The sequence below is a fragment of the Lampetra fluviatilis genome, chromosome 20 (assembly GCF_964198595.1).
Source record: "Lampetra fluviatilis chromosome 20, kcLamFluv1.1, whole genome shotgun sequence".
NCBI lineage: Eukaryota > Metazoa > Chordata > Hyperoartia > Petromyzontiformes > Petromyzontidae > Lampetra > Lampetra fluviatilis.
Window position 1 is genome coordinate 13,906,345 of NC_136294.1, and position 19,084 is coordinate 13,925,428.

The window sequence follows — 19,084 nt, forward strand, 5'->3', positions numbered from 1 at the left end:
CAAGACCGTTTCTACCTTTCTGCGCCCCCCTTTTATGGCTAACCCACATCAAAGAAAGCTGCCGCTGAGGGTCTTCTCGGCCAATCAGATCGCTGTGCTTGCTCAGCCGTTACTCGCGCTCTACATCGCCGTCCGCCGCCCGGTTTCCATAACAAAGGGCCCGCCGCTGGCTGCGGCGCGGGCGGCGGTCCACGAGCACATTTGCTATGCTAATCAGCCACCCACCCTGCTTTCTCTCTTCGTTCGTGGCTGCGTCCCCCTGCCTGCCTGCCGATTCGTGTGTGGGGGTGCATTTTAACCGTGGTGGCTGGATAGCCCCCGCCGTGACCATGTAATCTCAACCCAGGTCACAGCGCCGTGGTGCGAATTAGCATCGGGGGGAGATCGCCCAATTCCCTGGCCGCAGGAAACCGTGAAGATTATCCCTATGAGGGCTTTCGGGTGAAAACCTGTCGGCCAGGTGACCTCCCCTCGGAGCTCTATGGGGGGGAAATGTGTGAGGGTGTGTTTATGTGGGGGGCGGTGAGGGAAAAGCAGGGTCGGCCCCGTCGCTTGGTGGTGGCGAGGTCGTAGATGGGGCGCCCGCCGAGCGGCTTCGCGGCGGCGGCATCACAGACCTCCCCTCGGAGCTCTATGGAGGGGAAATGTGTGAGGGTGTGTTTATGTGGGGGGTGGTGAGGGAGAAGCGGGGTCGAGCCCGTCGCTTAGTGGTGGCGAGGTCGTAGATGGGGCGCCCGCCGAGCGGCTTCGCGGCGGCGGCATTACACATGCGTGCGCCATCCATGTTGTTTAGACCACCAGCTTTCTCACTCTATCTGTAGTACGCAACTAGAGATAATTGTTCCACGTCGTTGTGGAGAATACAATTGTAATGGGTTCCGGAGACACTTGTAGAGGTAACTCCTTTATTACAACACAACACTCCAACAGTCCTGATACTCTGTTACAGCCTAGGTACACAGCCTCGGTACACAGCCTAGATACTCTACTCTGGCTACGCTCTGGAACTCGCCCTCACAAGGTCGTAGAGTCGGGAGTTCCAGAGTCCCACCACTCGCTCTCACAACATTCCAGGGTCTTCAGATGGCTGGTCGTGGGTCTTGGGTCTTGAGTTACAACTGGCCCTGATCGTCTAGGGAGCTCTGCTTTTATAACTACTCCCCAACGAGGGGTGGGGCCGTGTGCGCCCCCAGATCTCCCACAGAGCACACACAGCCCCCCCCTTTGGCGGCGCCAAGGGGATTAAGCGCCTGGGAACTTAACGCCTGGCGCCCAGAGGCTTAAGCGTCTGGACCCCCTGGGAACCCAGCGCCTGGCACCCAGAGGCTTAAGTGTCTGGACCCGCCCGGGAACCCAGAGCCCCCAGCAGCCCCTCCCTTCTTATGTCACTACATTACCCCCCTCTACGTAGCCTCCAGCCGACCCGGCTGTCAAAAAAAATAATACAATTGTACAATAAATAATTTGTTAACCATCAGAATGAGTGTGTGACAAATCAAGAAAAAAAAATGAGAAGAAAGCGCCTCTCCCCCTCCTGTGGTCACCGATGCAGAACAACACTGTATAAACACATATATGCAGGATGAACGCACGCCCCAATCGCCCACTATACATGATGGCAAGGTGAGTGGTGTCGCGTTGGGACGAGAGTTCGTGGGCGGGGGTCATGAAAATCGTTTGAGTTTTGAGCGAGTCCGAGTGGCAGGTCCATCGGTCGCGACGGAGGCGGGAGGGGACCGACGACCCACTGTTGCACTTGTGTCCTGGGTCGCTGATCCCGCGGGCAAGCTTGTTCCCGCTGGGTCGGCCGTGGCGGGTTTCATTCCCAAGGCACCTGAGGGCGGGACAGCGGGACCTGCCCGAGAGTTAGAAGCAGCATCATCGCGGCGCGGCTCGTCAGACATGTCGCGCTCTCGGCCCCGGAGAAGTGAAGGAGGTGTGTAGGGTTGAATGTAAGGTTTTAGACGTGACGGGTGCACGAACCAACGTCGCTTGCCATGCTGGATCCTGACACACTGCGGGCGGAGAACGCAAATAATAACAACCGGGCCTCTCCAAAGCTTAAGCAGTTTTGAGGAAGTAGCCAATGGTACCTGCGGGCAGTGAAGCCAGGCGCGGTCCCCTTCTACCCAAACGTGGCGTGACGTGCGGAGATTCCGCAACCGCTCGTTGGCAAGCTGACGGGCTTCTGAGTTATTTTGAGCAGCCTCCCGGGCATCCACAAGACGACGCACATTAGCACGGATGTGGTCGGCAATCTTAGCCTTAGGTGCGGGCTGTTTAATGTGCAATTGTACGTCGATCGGGGGGAAAACCTCCATACCATACATAAGATAGAATGGCGAGTACCCCATGGTAGCATGGGGCGCCATTCTATAGGCGGCCAAGACACCAGGTATGTGGAGATCCCAATCAGTCTGTGACTCAGACACCTGGTGGCTTCGCATGGAGGTAAGTGTCTTATGTAATCGCTCGACCATACCGTCAGTTTGGGGGTGATATGGCGAGGTGCGAATTTTGTGTGTCCCTAGCAGGTTGCACACATCCCGCAACAGGGTGGAAGAGAAATGTTTCCCTTGGTCAGTCAGCAGGTGTTCGGGAGCACCCTTATCGAGGACGTAGCCCTGGAAAAAGGCTTCCGTAATAGCTGCTGCAGACTGGTTGGGGAGTGGCCAGGCCATGGCCCATCGGGTAAAATATTCGAACCCCAACCAAAAGGTACTTACTACCCCGAGGAGTAGCGGGAAACGGACCCAAAATATCCAATGCGACGATCTCATTGACCCGGGAAACCTTAATGGATTGGAGCGGCGGGCAGGACGGCCTAGCAGGTGGTTTCCGCCGTGCACATTCTGTGCAACCTTGCACAAGGTCAGCCACATCGTTTGACATGCCCGGCCAGAAAAATTCCAATTGGATTTTAGCTAGTGTTTTCTGAACACCCAAGTGCAAGAGGCGACTGTGGGTTTCCCACACAAGTCGCCCCCGCAGGGAGGTGGGCACCACCAATGTGTGGGATTGGGACCCCCCATCCCAATGCATGAGGACGCCTTCCCGGATGACATATGATACGGGGCCCCCCTGCCCCCTGTGACCCTCGGCATCCCTAGTGCGGCGTCTCAATTTGAGGAGGGAGACGTCTTCCATCTGAGGCCCAGCAATGCGTCCTGCGGAACTTGCGTGGAGGGAGCCCCGTGGTTCCCGACCCCATCCCCGGCCGCGGCCGCAAGGGATGGGGGCGGTACCCCATCAGGCTGCCTACAACGCCCCGCACCCAAAAAACAAGCACAGCGCCCATTGTTCGGCAGTCGCGACAACCCGTCGGCGTTCCCGTGTTGAATCCCCTTGCGGTAAATGACAGTGAACGCAAAGTCCTGGAGGATCTCGAGCCAACGCGAGAGCTGTCCAGATGGTTGGTCCACTCGCAAGGCGTATTGTAGCGCCGCGTGGTCAGAGCGTACTGTGAAATGCCTGCCATACACGTATGGCCTGTACTGCTTTATGAAAAAACGATAGCAAGCAATTCGCGGCGCGTCACGCAGTAACGTTGCTCCGCAGGCGACAGCACCCTGCTGCCATAGGCGACGACGCGCTCCACTCCATTGACAATTTGCGACAGCACCCCTCCAATTCCGGTGTTGCTGGCATCTGTATCCAGAATGAACGGAGTGGTAAAATCTGGATAAGACAGGGTAGGAGCATCGACCAGTGCTTTTCGGACGGCATTGAACGATGCCTGTTCTAACTCTCCCCAGCGGAATTTGACCCCTTTGGCCGTTAATGCGTGGAGGGGCTTCGCGATGATGCGAATCCCGCAACAAATCGTCGATAATATGAGGCAAAGCCGATAAAACTCCGCACCTCCCCAACAGAGGTAGGAGTTGGCCATGAGCGCACGCAATTTGTCTTTTCGGGGTCCATGGCAATTCCCGAGCGGCTGACAATATGGCCCAAATAACGAACCGAATCCCTCATGAGGTGGCACTTTTGTGGTTTGAATTTGAGGTTAGCCGCTCGCATTTTAAGGAAAACTGCCTTCAATCGCGTGAGGTGTTCATCAAAAGTTTTGCTGAACACGATTACATCGTCGAGGTAGATTAGGCAAGAATCCCACTGGAGCCCAGCGAGGACCAGCTCCATCAGGCGCTGGAACGTCGCCGGGGCCGAGTGAAGACCCATGGGAAGTCTGTTGAATTGGAACAGTCCCTGCGGCGTGCGAAAGGCCGTCTTTGGTTTGGATGCGTCATAAAGGGGTAGCTGCCAAAACCCCGAGAGGAGATCCAAGGTGGAGAAGTAGTGCGCACCTGCTAAGGCATCGAGCGACTCGTCCATCCTGGGAAGCGGGTAGGCGTCGGCCACAGAAATCTTATTAAGTTTCCTGAAGTCAACACAAAAGCGGAGGCTCCCGTCGTGCTTCTTAACAAGAACGATCGGCGCCCCCCATGGGCTATTTGATGGCGCAATGACATCGGCCGCCAACATATCGTTGACGGCCACCCGTACATGTTCCTTTTCGGCCGGGCTCAACCGGAATGGGTTTTGACGAATTGGAGCGGCATCACCCGTGTCGATGTGGTGGCTTAGCAATTTAGTGCAGCCAATGTCGAATTTGCTTTGACTGAAAACGTCGGCGAAATCGCTCAGCAGCGTGCGTAATTTAGCATGCTGTAATGGTGACAAATCGGCAGAAGTGGAGCAAAGCGCGTCGAGCCATCCTGTGTCAGGACCTGGCTTGGCAACGGAAGAGGACTCGCCCCCTACGTGACCCACGATCACATCTTCTGGCGGGGCTGGCGTCGCGTGAGCAAGCACCATTCCCTGACAGATAACGGCCATTTCCAATCCCGCATTAAGAACCTGGATAAAGGGGTCGTGGTCGCTTCGCACGAGCGTTTGTGCACACACGAGGTCCGACACCCGCTCAGCTGAACGCGAAGGCCCGATCACAGCACCCCCCATGAACGCGTCGTAATCAAGGGGTTTACGAAACCGGAGGGGAACTAACATCTGAGAGCTGGGAGGAATGTGAATTGTGCACGCCGCCAACGCCTGCACCGTCGTAGATGCGGAGTGCAACCGAGTGGGTGTGGGTAGGAAGGCCATGCGTCGGCCGGAGGGGAGCTCAATACACCCTTTGTTAATGAGAATTTTAATGGGCATCTTCCCCAAGAAATCTGTTCCGAGGAGGCACGGAACGGCGAGGGTTGATGAGACCAAAATGGGCCCAACTAATTGGACGTCAGCAATGCGGATCTGAGCATTGATCCGTCCGGTGATGCCCAACGAACCCCCATTTGCGGCATAGCATGGCACATCAACTGGCTGCAAGGGACGGCATGTATCGGGCAGAATGTTATAAATTATGTCTGAAATGATGGTCGCTGACGCACCCGTATCGATCAACATACGAACATCAATGCCCTCGATGGAACCCACTACGGCAGAGGACCCTGCCGCCGCGGCAACGACCCTATGGGCCAACTCGGACCATTGACCTGGTCCGAGCGCCCGGTTGTTCAATGATGGGCCCGAATCCCCCTCCTCCGAAGCATGACCCCCCTGTGTGGTGTGAGGGTGCGTGCTTGTTGTAAGTGGGGGCCGAGAGTGCGAGGTGTCGTAACTCGCCTGGGTATGCCGAGGATACGGTGGTGGCCGAGGCGCCGGAGGTCCTGAAGTCCGGCGTCGAGGGACCCGGCAGCCGGACGCCACATGGCCCCGAAGGCCACAGTTGTGGCAGACGATGGACGCCCCATCCTGGCGCGAGGTTGGCCGGTCCCGCTGGTGGTGATCTCGCTGGGATCACCAGTTGGACGATCCACGATTTTCTGTTGCCACGAAGGCCTGATGAGGCCCCGAATGCACGTCATAGGCTTGTGCATCAGGTGGGCCTGCGCAGGCGGCGATGGTCGTGTCCTCATCGCAATGTAGGTGTGCTTGGATGCACCTGGCAGCACGGTGCGACGTGAAGTCGTCGTCGGCTGTCGGCATGGCAACTCGAAGCTGGCGGGCCAAGCTCATGAGCTTCTGCAGCACGAGTGACTCCACAGCGTCTTCATCCATGTGAGGGTAGGCAACCCGCGCCATGGCCAGCAGCGCGCTGCGGTACCCCATCGCCGACTCGGAGGCCTTCTTCCTCCTCGCATCGAAGCGGTGACGTGCTTCGGACGGGGGTCCATAAATCAGCCGCATCTGATGAAGGGCATCCGTGAGCGTGGCACGTTTCGCCCGTGGCACCGCAAGGAGTGCTGCGAGGGAGTCGTCGTCGAGCATGGCCGGGAGGCCCTGGAGCACTTCATACTCCGACCAGCCGGACGTCTCTATAACAGAGACGAACCGGCGTTCGAACGCTGCCCACTCACCTCCCTCTGAAGAAAATGCCTTGAGTGCCGGCAGGCGTTGGTGGACGTGAGCCCCGCGCTCGTTGCCTGGCAACCCGGCTGAAGCTGGCTTCGCGTTCCCAGTGCTGTCACTTGGCGGTGAGGGACGCAGCGCTGATGACGCGGCGTTGCTAGGTTGCAAACAGCTGTCACCCGGCGGTGAGGGACGCAGCGCTGATGACGCAGCGTTGCTAGGTTGCAAACAGCTGTCACTCGGCGGTGAGGGACGCAGCGCTGATGACGCGGCATCGTCGGGTTGGCCCACGCTGGGCCCGGAAGTGACGTCGCTCCCAGCGGTCATTGCTCCCCCGGCAGAAGTAACGACACACCCGGATGTATTTGCGGCGGGAAGGGCTGCCATCTTTGTGTTGGAGCCAGCGGAATGGCGCGGCCGCTGCGCCGCCTCTCTCCCTCCTGTCTCCGCCTGTGAGCGACGCATGTCGTCCAGGATGGAGACGGTGGCGTGGAGCAGCTTGGTGAGGCGAAGCAGCGTTTCCTCCATTGCTGCTCCCGACGCTGGAGGAGGATCGGCAGGTGTGGTGGACGACTGCTCAGCCGGCGGTGCGGCGTCGTTGTCGGCCCAAGTTGGCTGCCCCGTCGCCGCTTGCTCCTCAACATCGCCGTCAGGACTGAAGGTACGTGGCTTACTTCTTGTCTCCATTGCCACTTCTGACGCCAAATGTAATGGGTTCCGGAGACACTTGTAGAGGTAACTCCTTTATTACAACACAACACTCCAACAGTCCTGATACTCTGTTACAGCCTAGGTACACAGCCTAGGTACACAGCCTAGATACTCTACTCTGGCTATGCTCTGGAACTCGCCCTCACAAGGTCGTAGAGTCGGGAGTTCCAGAGTCCCACCACTCGCTCTCACAACATCCCAGGGTCTTCAGATGGCTGGTCGTGGGTCTTGGGTCTTGAGTTACAACTGGCCCTGATCGTCCAGGGAGCTCCGCTTTTATAACTAGTCCCCAACGAGGGGTGGGGCCGTGTGCGCCCCCAGATCTCCCACAGAGCACACACAGCCCCCCCCTTTGGCGGCGCCAAGGGGATTGAGCGCCTGGGAACTCAACGCCTGGTGCCCAGAGGCTTAAGCGTCTGGACCCGCCCGGGAACCCAGAGCCCCCAGCAGCCCCTCCCTTCTTATGTCACTACACAATCAGCAATATTTGGCCAATACGAGTTTACGTTGAAAGTTGAGTATATTGCATATCTGTCAACGCCTTATCAGTGACTTCCTTAGAACAAACCAATTCAGACGTTATTGTTCACCAGGTTCCCTTATAAATCTCAAAGTTCATCCTACAAAGTCCAATCACAAGGGAGAAACACATATAGACAAAAAATGTTGCCCGTATTGAAACGGTTGTATGCCGTATGGACCTGAAAACTAAATTTCCCTGTACAAGAACATTGGTAAACCGTATGAGTTGACATATATGATATTGTCACTCCAAGACAGTGAGGAAAGTGGAAACAAATGACAAAATCTGCCCATGGATAGTGACGATGATTTAAGCAGGTGTGGGGGCTGACGCCCACCTCCCCCCTCCCCGCGAGAGCTTCTCGCCGGGCCACCGCTGATCGGGTGAACGCCCCCCCCCCGCGCCAGCAACCTCTTGGAGAGACATGTCTCACGGCTGGTTCACCACCGCCCTGGGATTATTACGCGTGCGCCCCTATGGGCACTCTTCACTCCACAACACGCACGTCCGCACTCGCGGCGTTCCACCTGCCCGCGCTGATTGTGCAATATATGTGTGTGTGTGTACCCGAGCTCTCCCACGGGTGGTGACTGATTAACCCGCTGGCAGCCACGGCTCGGCTCTGCCGCTGTTCGGATATAAATTAATTAATCTGCACTCACGCGATACCCACCCACTGATTTTTCTCTGCGCGATACACGCGCGTGTCTCTCCGTTAATACTGCGGTTCTCGCATGTACACGCGCTGGCGTGGGCGATCGTTTATATTTTAATATGCGCGCACATCATACACACACTGATTTATATCACCCACACACACCGATTTATATCACCCACGCCCACCGATTTGTATCACCCACATACCGCAGTGCGCCAATCGCTGTTCCACCACTCTTCACACACACACGCACAACGCGTCAACCATCAATCTGTACTAAGGTTTTATTCTCGGCGCGAATAGTGAACCCCTGTTTATGGCTCCTAGCGAACACCCTACAGGTAGCACCTAGCCTCTTATTTCCCACCCTTCATGATGTGTGACTATCTCAGGCTAAGTCGAACGAGCGAACTGGACTGAATCGACCAACTGAACGATCACTCACCTCGCAGACACACTCACGGCGTCGCACGGGCACGGTGGGAGTTGGGGAGGACGCTGGACAGCGAAGACTCTGTCTGGTAGACGGTTCGCAGCTACACCCGGCAGGCGTCACGCGGACGCTGCGAGCGGCTTAGATTCTCGACGGTCGGAGGAGAACTCTGATTCAAATTCGCTCTCTCCCTTATCGCTCTTATCCTCTCAGAGCCTGTTAAACCCCCGGGTGACATGATGTCATCCTGCCGAGTTTTGAACGCTCTGGCCGTTACGGGGGGCATCATGATATCCTCCGCCCCTCTTCTCCCCCTTTCCATTGTCCCCGTATCTGCATTCCTCATCTCTGATTCACCGGTAATTTCCTGTGTCTCTCTTATAAATCGCTCATCCTAGGGCACCCAGGGATTTTCCCCCACCCCACTGTTTGCACTGCCCGTAGAGTGTTTTCCTTCAAGGTCCTAGGTTTCGTGTTGTGTATGCTTCATCACGGCCAGCCTGTAAAGCTCTATGCGCCCCTACGACTTTTTTAGGGGGGGCGCCATGCAATCTGGCCTGGGGGAGGGGGTCGGCCAATCTCCTCGCAATGAGAAACTGGGGGACATCTCTACTAGGGGCCCTTCGGATGAAAACCTGTGGTGCCAGGCACCCCCCCCCCCCATCGAGACCCTACGTGGGTGCGTGTGTGTATAGTGCGGGTGTGCGTGCGTGCGTTCGTGTAGAGGGGTGCGAGGGGATTGCGGCGCCGGCGGAGTTGCTCCGTGCAAGACTGGCCGAGATCAACCATGGGTGTTGTGTCTCGTAGAGAGAAGGGACAATGTGTTGTTAAGAGCTGAGTTCGGCATGAACCGACAGAGTATCGCTGAAGTTGTTTTCTACATTTATCCTGATGTTTTGAGTCGCTTGCAGAATCGAGGATTGCGAAAAGTTGTATTGCAACTCCTATGACTAATTGGGCATGGGACGCAAGCGTAGGATTGATCACCCTGTCGCTGGCCGCCTTTGGGGAGGGTGTATAGTGTGAAAGGCCGAAACACCCTAGGAACCAAAGGTACACTACTGACGATGCGCTCCCCAAATTTCACCAGGCTCACTGTTCATGAACTCTTGGAAGTGCTTGCACAAAGGATAGTAACATCTCATCCTGTGTTCTTGGAATCTAAGCTATCAGAGTTGTGTAAGAGGTGTGCTAATATAAGCACGAAAGTTGAGCAACGACAAGGCGAAGCTCTGAAGTAAGGATGGAGAGCAGTGGAAAGAGCCTGAGCCAGCGCAGCCCTGAAGTGAGGGCGGGAGAGGCACCAGCGGGTGGCCGTGTGAAGCTGGCAGCTGCACGATAAAGGAGAGAGCATGGAGAAAACAAGGAGAGAGAACGGAGCAGTGGAAAGAGCCTGAGCCAGCGCAGCCCTGAAATGAGGGCGGGAGAGGCACCAGCGGGTGCCCTGTGAAGCTGGCAGCTGCACGCCAAGGGCGAGAGCACGGAGAGAGCAAGGGGAGAGCACGGAGCAGTGGATAGAGCCTGGCCAGCTGCCCGTGAGGAAGAGGAGAGCGCCGGCGAGAGCGCCGTGGGTTCGACCCACACACATCGACCAGCACCAGCTGGGAACCAAGAGAAGAGTGAGGAACCCGCGCAGCGGACGAGCCGCGCGCTATCTGACGACGGAATCATTGCGCACCGCCGACGGCGAGCATCGTGCCAACTCAACCAGCAGTGGAGAGAGCTGCAACGCCAAGAGGAAGAATGTTGGCGCAGGCAAGAGCGCCGTGTGTTTAATACACACACACGCCATCCAAACGGCCCTGCTGGGAACCCGAGGTATTTTCAGCACAAGGAACGCCATACCGCGTAAGTCGCCAAGTCAACAAGTGGCAAAGAAGACACACGCACACAACATGCATATCGGGACTAATAAGATTGTTCCAAAGAGTTATCTTTGTGTTTCAAGAAGGGTTGCCATTCCAAGGTGGTGCGTTAAATATCAACTGATCGTGAAAAGCATTGCTGCCCATCGAGTTACATGAAAACGATTGTTAGAAGTATTTTAGTCATTCGTTTTCGTTAATTGCATAATCTTTCCAATGAATTAATTGATAACTACTCTTGCTTTAGGAACAGGTTCCTTCATTACTTTTTGTGTAATGTGAGGATATATCCGTGTTGCTGATGGATCACACCTTGTTACGATGATTGTCTCTACCGGTCCTGGCCCATAGCCAATGGGGGGAAGTCTAGGGGCGTGGCCCTGACGTAATGGGAAGGTGACATCTGTAAGTAGAGGATTGGATCTGCTGGCTTTAGCCACAGCCAATGGGGGGACGAGTCAGGGGCACGGTCCTGGGAACGTACGATGGAGTCTAGAAGATTCCATAGAGGTTAACCAGGATTGGTGGAAAGGTACCACGTGACCCGGGTATTAAAAGGGGTGGAGACGAACAACACGTGGTCAGATCTGGAACGAACGGAGGGTGAGGCCACGCTGGAACGGGGTCCAGGCTGCCACGTGGCCGCGCGTGTCTCTCTCTCTCTCCCTCTCACGCTGTCTGTCAGCAGCGTGAAGGAGTAAGATAGGAGTGTTGTGAACGAAATAAAGACCGGATTCCAGAAGTCGCTTCCATGACCTTTATTACATTGGTGACAGAAGTGCTTCTTGAGACCGTTTGGACAATTATTAGAAAATGTCCAAGCACCTCAAGAAAAGAAACCCACCGGATCCTCCATCGGATGAAGATGTCGAGGCGGACAAGGACGAGCTGCTGGGAGCCACGGGTCCTCTATCACCGTCTGCCGCTCTCCCCGACACCGCGCATCGACGACAGGCCGGCGAGGCGACGTCTCCGGCTGCGGACGAGGGGTGGCATCGGGTGGCGGAGCAGATAGAGTCGCTCCGTGCGATCCTGCTAAATCTTGCAACGGCGGTCGCATCATCAGCGGCCCTCGGTCGGCCGCGTGGAACTCACCCAAGGGCCGATGACCAAGATCTTCAGCGGGAAACGCCATCCGCCATTACTTCTGCCGCGGAGGGGGAGGCCTCCATTTTGGGCGGGGCTGCTGCCACGGGGCCGCCGGACGCCATCTTGGGCGGGGCTGCTGCCACGCGGCTGCTGGACGCCATCTTGACGGAGCCGCGTGCTGCGCGGGGAGCGGGATCTGACATGCCCGAGGCCTCGGATATTCACCGCGGCCATCGCCTTCCTCAAATTAAAGAATTTGTCGCCGGGGGAGACTGGAGCGCGTTCACGTGGCGAGTCAGCCTTTCGGTCTGTGCGATGGACGGAGGCAGAAGCGCTGGAGGCTCTGCCCACGCTATTGGACGACGTCTCCTTGGCAGTCTTCCACTCCATCCCGGCGAGTAAGAAAAAGATGCTGCATGACGCTTTCGCGGAAATGGCGGAGTTCTACGAGCCGCCGGCGGCGGCTACCAGGAAATTCATGCAGCGGCGTCGAGGAGTGGATGAATCGCCCTTGGCCTACCGAGGGGCGCTGTTGGCGCTTGCCATGGCTGCCTACCCCGATTCGTCAGCCGATCTCCTGGATCCTCTCATCCTTTCTAGAATGATTGAGTTGTCCCAGGAACTTAACATATCATTACCGGTGTGCGGCCACGAACCGCTAACATCTCGATGGGCGGCGCGCTGTTTGGAAACCAAGTTCATCCTCAAACGCTGGGACCAGATGGCTGCATGGACGGGAGATCCTGAGATAGACGGGCCACCGTTGGGATGGGCCCCACGTCGTGTCGTCCACGGCTCCAACGACTCCAGCGACGACGAGGTGATGGCAGCCGTTCCTTGCTGGGTCTCGAAACGCTGGCTGCGCGACCAGCATGACGGGGCCGGACGTCCACGAGTGGGGACCAGGGTGGCCGACCACCGGGTGGCGACGGCCATTTCGCCCGGGATTGCCGCTGCCGACTTCAACCTCCTCAGCTCCCGTCGGGCCGACTTCCATCTCCTCCACCGGACGCGGATCCACGGCACCCTCGGGCAAGTCGGCACATATCGGACACCCGGCAGGTCTTGACACATCACGCATCCACTCGCACCCATGTTTGCACTCCTGCACCGGCAACGTTCCAACGCCTGATGGAACTGATGCTAGCGGGGCTGCAGTGGGAAACGTGCCTCATATATTTGGACGATATCATCGTATTCAGTCGCACCTTCAAAGAACACCTCCAATGACTGGAAACTGTCTTTCAGAGGATGCGGTTGGCTGACCACAAATTTAAACCAAAGAAGTGCCACCTTTTGCAAAGATCTGTCTGCTACCTGGGACACATCGTCAGCTGTGACGGTGTCCACGGACCCTCAGAAAACGTCGTGTGTCCGAGAGTGGCCCATGCCCACTTCAGTGGGCGACGTACGGCGGTTTATAGGATTCGCATCCTACTATCGCCGATTTGTTAAGAATTTCGCGATGCTGGCTAAGCCGCTGCATGTTCTGACAGGGAAGAATCAGAGATTTAAATGGGGCCCGGAAGAGGAGCACTCTTTTCAATCTTTCCGGGATCGTCTGGCCACCGCTCTGACACTCGACTACCCAGACTTTTCCCAGCCGTTCATCCTTGACACTGATGCTAGCAACATCGGCATAGGGGCCGTTTTGTCGCAACGGAAAGACGGGGTCGAGCGAGTGGTGGCATACGGCAGCAGGGTTCTGTCTCCTGCCGAGATGCGCTATTGCGTGACGCGACAGAGAATTGCTGGCAATCGTCCATTTTGTTCGCCAGTACCGGCCGTACCTGTATGGAAGGAAATTCCTCGTGCGCACTGACCATGCCGCCTTGCAATATTCTTTGAAATTGGAACAACCGTCCGGTCAATTGGCTCGGTGGTTAGAATCGCTGCAGGAGTTTTCCTTCAATATCACGTACCGCAAAGGTACTCGCCATGGCAACGCGGACGCTCTCTCTAGGTTGCCCGCGACTCCTCCCTGTGCCTGTTTGACGGGTACGCACCGCTGTACGGCGCTGCCTACCCCGCCCTGTTCGGTCATGGGGGCGATGTCAAAGGATGAAGGCCAGGATGTGCCCGTTGGCGCCGACAATACGCTGCATTTGCCGCACTCGGTGTGGCTACGCAAGCAAGAAGCTGATGCCTCTTTGGCTCCACTGCGGGAATTGGTCGGAAAACCGAGATCTCATTTGGCAGGATGGAAATGGCAGTTGTTTCGGGGCCAGGCGGGATTACTGATGTGTACGGATGGGTTGTCGGATCGTTCACGCCTGGTTGTGCCGACGTCCCTTCGCCACGATCTGATCCGCGCGTTGCACGCTGACAAGCTGATGCACCTTGGCGTGCAGAAAACATTGGCCGTGATGCAGCAGGATTTCTTTTGGCCAGGCATGACAGCGGATGTCACTTTATCCGGTCATGCCATGATTGTGCGAAGCGGAAACCGCCACGTCAAAATCATGTCCCGTCCCTACGATCGATCCAGGTGTCCCGTATTAATGAGCTGGTTGCTCTGGATATCCTGGGCCTGTTCCCTCCATCGGCTAGGGGAAATAAATACCTTTTGATCGGGGTCGAATACTTTTCTTGCTGGCCTATGGCCTGGCCTCTACCTGACCAAACGGCCTCATCCATCACCGAGGCTTTCTTGAATGGGTACGTCATGGATAAGGGAGCACCTGAAGGGCTGCTCACGGATCAAGAACGTAACTTCTCCTCTAAATTGCTCAAAGACGTGTGCTCTGCCTTGGGTACAAAGAAAATCCGCACTTCCCCTTACCATCCACAAACGGATGGCATGGTGGAACAATTTAACCGCACCCTTTCGGCCATGCTTTGTCACACGGTGAGTGAAAAACAAACCGATTGCATGCGTCTACAGGAAATTCGCCATTTTTCCTGATGTATGGCCGTGAGAATGTACCCCCGATTGATGTGCAACTTGGTGCAGCGGGGAAACAACCATCCTCTTCCTTGCCTGACCACGTGCGGGACTCGCTTAAACGGGTTATGGAGGCGCGAGAGACCGCCAGATGTGCGACGGCCTGTACGCAGGCAAGGAACGAGAGGTGTGCGCGTCGATCGCGAACTGACATGCCTTGGTCAGTGGGCGATATGGCATGGCTCCATTGCCCTCAGATGCCAGTGGGTACGTCCCCTAAACTGCACAGGCCTTGGCGGGGGCCTGTGAGGCTGGTGGACATTCGGAATCCCCAGAGTGTTCGCATCCAGTATGGCCAACGTCATTGGTATGTTAATTCGTCGCGGCTCAAGCCCTATGTTGACCCGCGTGCTGGCCCTTCATCCCCACTTGTTGACCTGCCGGGGTCTGGCGTGCCAAATGTGCCACTTGCCTCGCCGATTGATCCCCAGTGGGGCTGTATTCTACCCCCCGCAGACGCACAGGTTTTGAAGGACGACGAGACCCCGGACGTTCCACCTCCAACGGGGCCTGTCCCAGACACAACAGAAACCGAAAATTCTTCTTCTTCTCCACTGCAACCACCTCCTGCTGAACAGTCGGCGAGGCAACCACGCGTGAGGGGAGGAGAGGGTCCGGCGTCGCGTACGCGGTTGAAGTCTCTCCCATTTCGCTAATACTGTTGTCCTTGCGGTCTGTCACCCTGGTGTTACTGCGCTACAAGGGCGCCCTAATGTATGTCGGTTGTTTTAATGTTTTAATTCCTCTGCGCATTGGCACCTACTCCCCTATGTAATGTGAGGATATATCCGGGTTGCTGATGGATCACACCTCGTTACGATTGTTGAGTAGTTCCGATGGACGTACTCGGAGAAGGAGGTGAGTTAGGGGCTTCCGCCAGGGTTTATTAACATGTATCACTATCCCTGGTTCCCTCTTCACCCCTTCCACTATCCCCGTTCCTCCAGTGATCCCGCTTACGTCACGGGGTCTCCCTTAAATACCCTCTCAGGCGTGACGTCACGTGCACTGCCCAGCACGTGCGACCCCACGTCCCGTGATGTCACCGCACCGGACAGCGCACATGACGCCACCACTCTCCTCTACTCCTCTACATCACCCCCCCCCCCCCCGTGAAAAAAAACAGCCGACCCGGCTGCAAGCACCCCGCAAGCGGGGCCCCACACCGGACCGAAGACCGAATAATCACGAGTTCATGTGCCTGAAGGTAAAACCGGCTGCTAGAAAACTCAACCTTAGGGCAGCACGGCCCCTCAAGCAGAACAGCAACAACAACCACAACAACAAAAAAACAAAGCAAATAGAGCCTGAAGGCCTCATCCGCCGGATAGCGCCGAACGGGCGCCAGGGGCTGGGCCCGCTGAACGGCCATCAGGGCCGTCACCGGAGCCGCATCCCCCTCGAGCGGGTATGCGCTGCTGGCCCGCTCTCCCATGCGGTGTCCGCCTCCCGTGCAGGTGGCCCGTCAGCGGGCAACAGGCCCACCGCCGTGGCCTCCGGTGACCGGGGGGTCTCTGTCGGCCTCACTCGGGAGGGGCCTGGGGGCACACACACAGGTCGGACGTCACCTCCGTCAACGAGACCCGGCCGGTCAGGCACGCCGGATACATCATCAGCCGGCCGCTCCGGAATTGGGGGTGGATCCCCCAGGGTAGATGGAACATAACGTTTGAGCCAGGACGGGTGCACTATCCACTGCCGGCGACCGAACCGAATCCGGACGCATTGCGGCCGGCGGACCTCCACAACCTCCACGGGGCCCTGCCAAGGGCGATGCAATTTGGCCGATGTGCCAACGGGGACCTGGGGACAATGCAGCCACGCTTTTTGACCCGCTACCCATGGGAGGCCAGCTGCCTGGTGTTTGGGCAGCCGCTCATTAGCCGCCTGCCGGCTTGCGGAATTCTCGGCAGCGGCCTGTCGCGCCTCGCGCAGCCGGTCAAGCGCGACCTTCAAAGGGGTCGGCACCGCCGACCCCTTCTTGGAGGAGCCAACGTCCATCTGGACGTGCACCGGGGGCTCCGGTTCCCTACCGTACATCAAATAAAAAGGCGAAAATCCCGTGGAGGCATGAGGGGCCAACCGATACGCCGCCAAGACCCCCGGGACGAACAGGTCCCAGTCTGACTGGGACGTGTTCACCTGGTGGCACAGCATGGACGTAAGGGTGCGGTTCAAGCGCTCTACCATCCCGTCTGACTGGGGGTGGTAGGGCGAGGTGCGGATTTTCTTGGTGCCAAGGAGGTCACACACCTCCTTGAGCAACCTAGACGAGAAATTCCGCCCCTGGTCAGTCAACAATTGTTCCGACGCGCCCTTGTCAAACACGTACCCCTGGATAAAGGCCTCGGTGATAGAAGAGGCCGACTGATCGACCAAAGGCCATGCCATGGGCCAACGTGTGAGGTACTCAACGCCCACCAAGAGGTATTTGTGGCCCCGTTGGGATGCAGGGAATGGCCCCAAAATGTCGAGCGCCACGAGCTCATTAACGCGAGAAACCCGGATGGACTGCAGCGGGGCCCGTTCCCGGACAACTGGGGCCTTCCTCCGCGCGCAGTCGTGGCAACCCTTCAAAATCAGTGCCACGTCACCCTCAACACCCGGCCAGTAATAGTCCCGCTTAAGGGTCAATAAGGTATTGTGGTAGCCAAGGTGCATAAGCTTCTCGTGAATGGCTCGGGTTAATTTACCACGCAGGCTAGTGGGCACAACCACACAATAGCGTTCCAATTGGGCATCCCAACGCATGAGGAGTCCGTCATGCACGGCGATCGCCGGGGCAGCCGACGAAGCTGAGCTCCGGGCCTTATGTCCGACACGGCGCCATAGCTTCAGCAGAGAGGAATCCTCCATCTGCAAGCTGGACCATACCTCCCGGGGAAGTCCAAGGGCGAAATCCGCGGGCGCCGCCGCACTTGGAGGGGTGTCCGCCTCGGCCGACGCGACCAACTGGGCCGCGGCGTCCCCTGGGGCCTTGCAACGGCTAGAGCCCAGGGCGCAAGCACACCCGCCGCCTGCCGGCAATCAGGATAAACCGTCCGCATTTCCATGCTGTGTCCCCTTCCTGTGGATTACATCAAAGGGGTAATCCTGGAGCACTTCGAGCCAGTGAGACAGCTGACCCGAGGGCTGACTAATCTTCAGCGAATATTGCAGGGCCGCGTGGTCGGTTCGGACCGTAAACAGTCTACCGTACAAATATGGTCTATACAATTGAACAAAATAAACTATGGCCAAAAGCTCCCTCCGGGTCACACAATATCGCTGTTCCGTCGGGGACAGAACGCGACTGCCATAGGCTACCACCCTCTCAACCCCGTCGACCACCTGGGCCAGGACAGCCCCAATTCCCGTGTCGCTGGCATCGGTATCGAGCAGGAAGGGTTTCGAAAAATCCGGGTACCCCAAGGGCGGCGCATCTGCCAAGGCCGTGCGAAGCGCCGCAAAAGCAGCCTCCTCCTCCGCGCCCCAGTGAAACCTTTGGCCTTTGGCGGAAAGGGCGTGCAGTGGCTTCGCAATTGTCGCAAAATTGCGGACAAACCGGCGATAGTACGATGCGAAGCCAACGAAGCTACGCACCTCCGCGACAGATGTGGGAGTCGGCCACGTCCGGACACAAGCTGTTTTATCCGGGTCCGTGGTGACACCTGACGTGCTAACAATGTGTCCCAAATACTTCACCGATGGTTGTAGCAAGTGGGATTTCTGGGGTTTGAATTTCAAGCCAGCAGCACGCACTTTGACGAACACCGCCTCAAGGCGTTGCAAGTGCTCGCCAAACGTACGGCCAAAAACAATAACGTCAGAAGCCGGAGAGCAAATCTAAAGTCGAAAAGAACCGCGCGCCCGAGAGGGCGTCGAGGGAATCATCCATGCGAGGCAATGGATATGCATCAGCCACCGAGATCTTGTTTAATCTACGGAAATCGACGCAGAACCGGAGACTCCTGTCCCGTTTCTTGACTAACACAATGGGGGCACCCCAAGGGCTAGTAGATGGGGAGATGATGTCCGCCGCCAACATTTCGTCGACAGCCGAGCGGACATGATCTTTTTCTGCTGGGCTAAATCGGTGGGAATTAAGTCGAATAGGGGCCGCGTCGCCCATGTCTATGTGGTGGTTCAAAAGAGTAGTGCGACCCAGATCAAACTTACTTTGGCTGAACACATCGGTGAACCGCTCGATGAGGTCGCGGAGTTGCCGACGTTCCCCGGAGGACAACGAGGCATTCTCGTCACACAACGTGGCGATCCATGATGCGTCGGGGTCCCCCGTGCGCATCACGCCCGCCACGACCCCTCCATCTGGGGCAGCGCTCTCGGGTGGAGGAGCCGGGGTCGCGTGTGCCAGGACGGTGCCTGCCGGGACTACAACCGGCAAGGATCCCGAATTGAGGACCTGCAAAAAAAGGTCCTGGCCCCCCGACACGGCCGTCAAGGCGCCCACCAACCCCTTCGTCCTTGCTTGCGCAACCTAAGGGGTATCAGGATTTGTGACGCCGGTGGT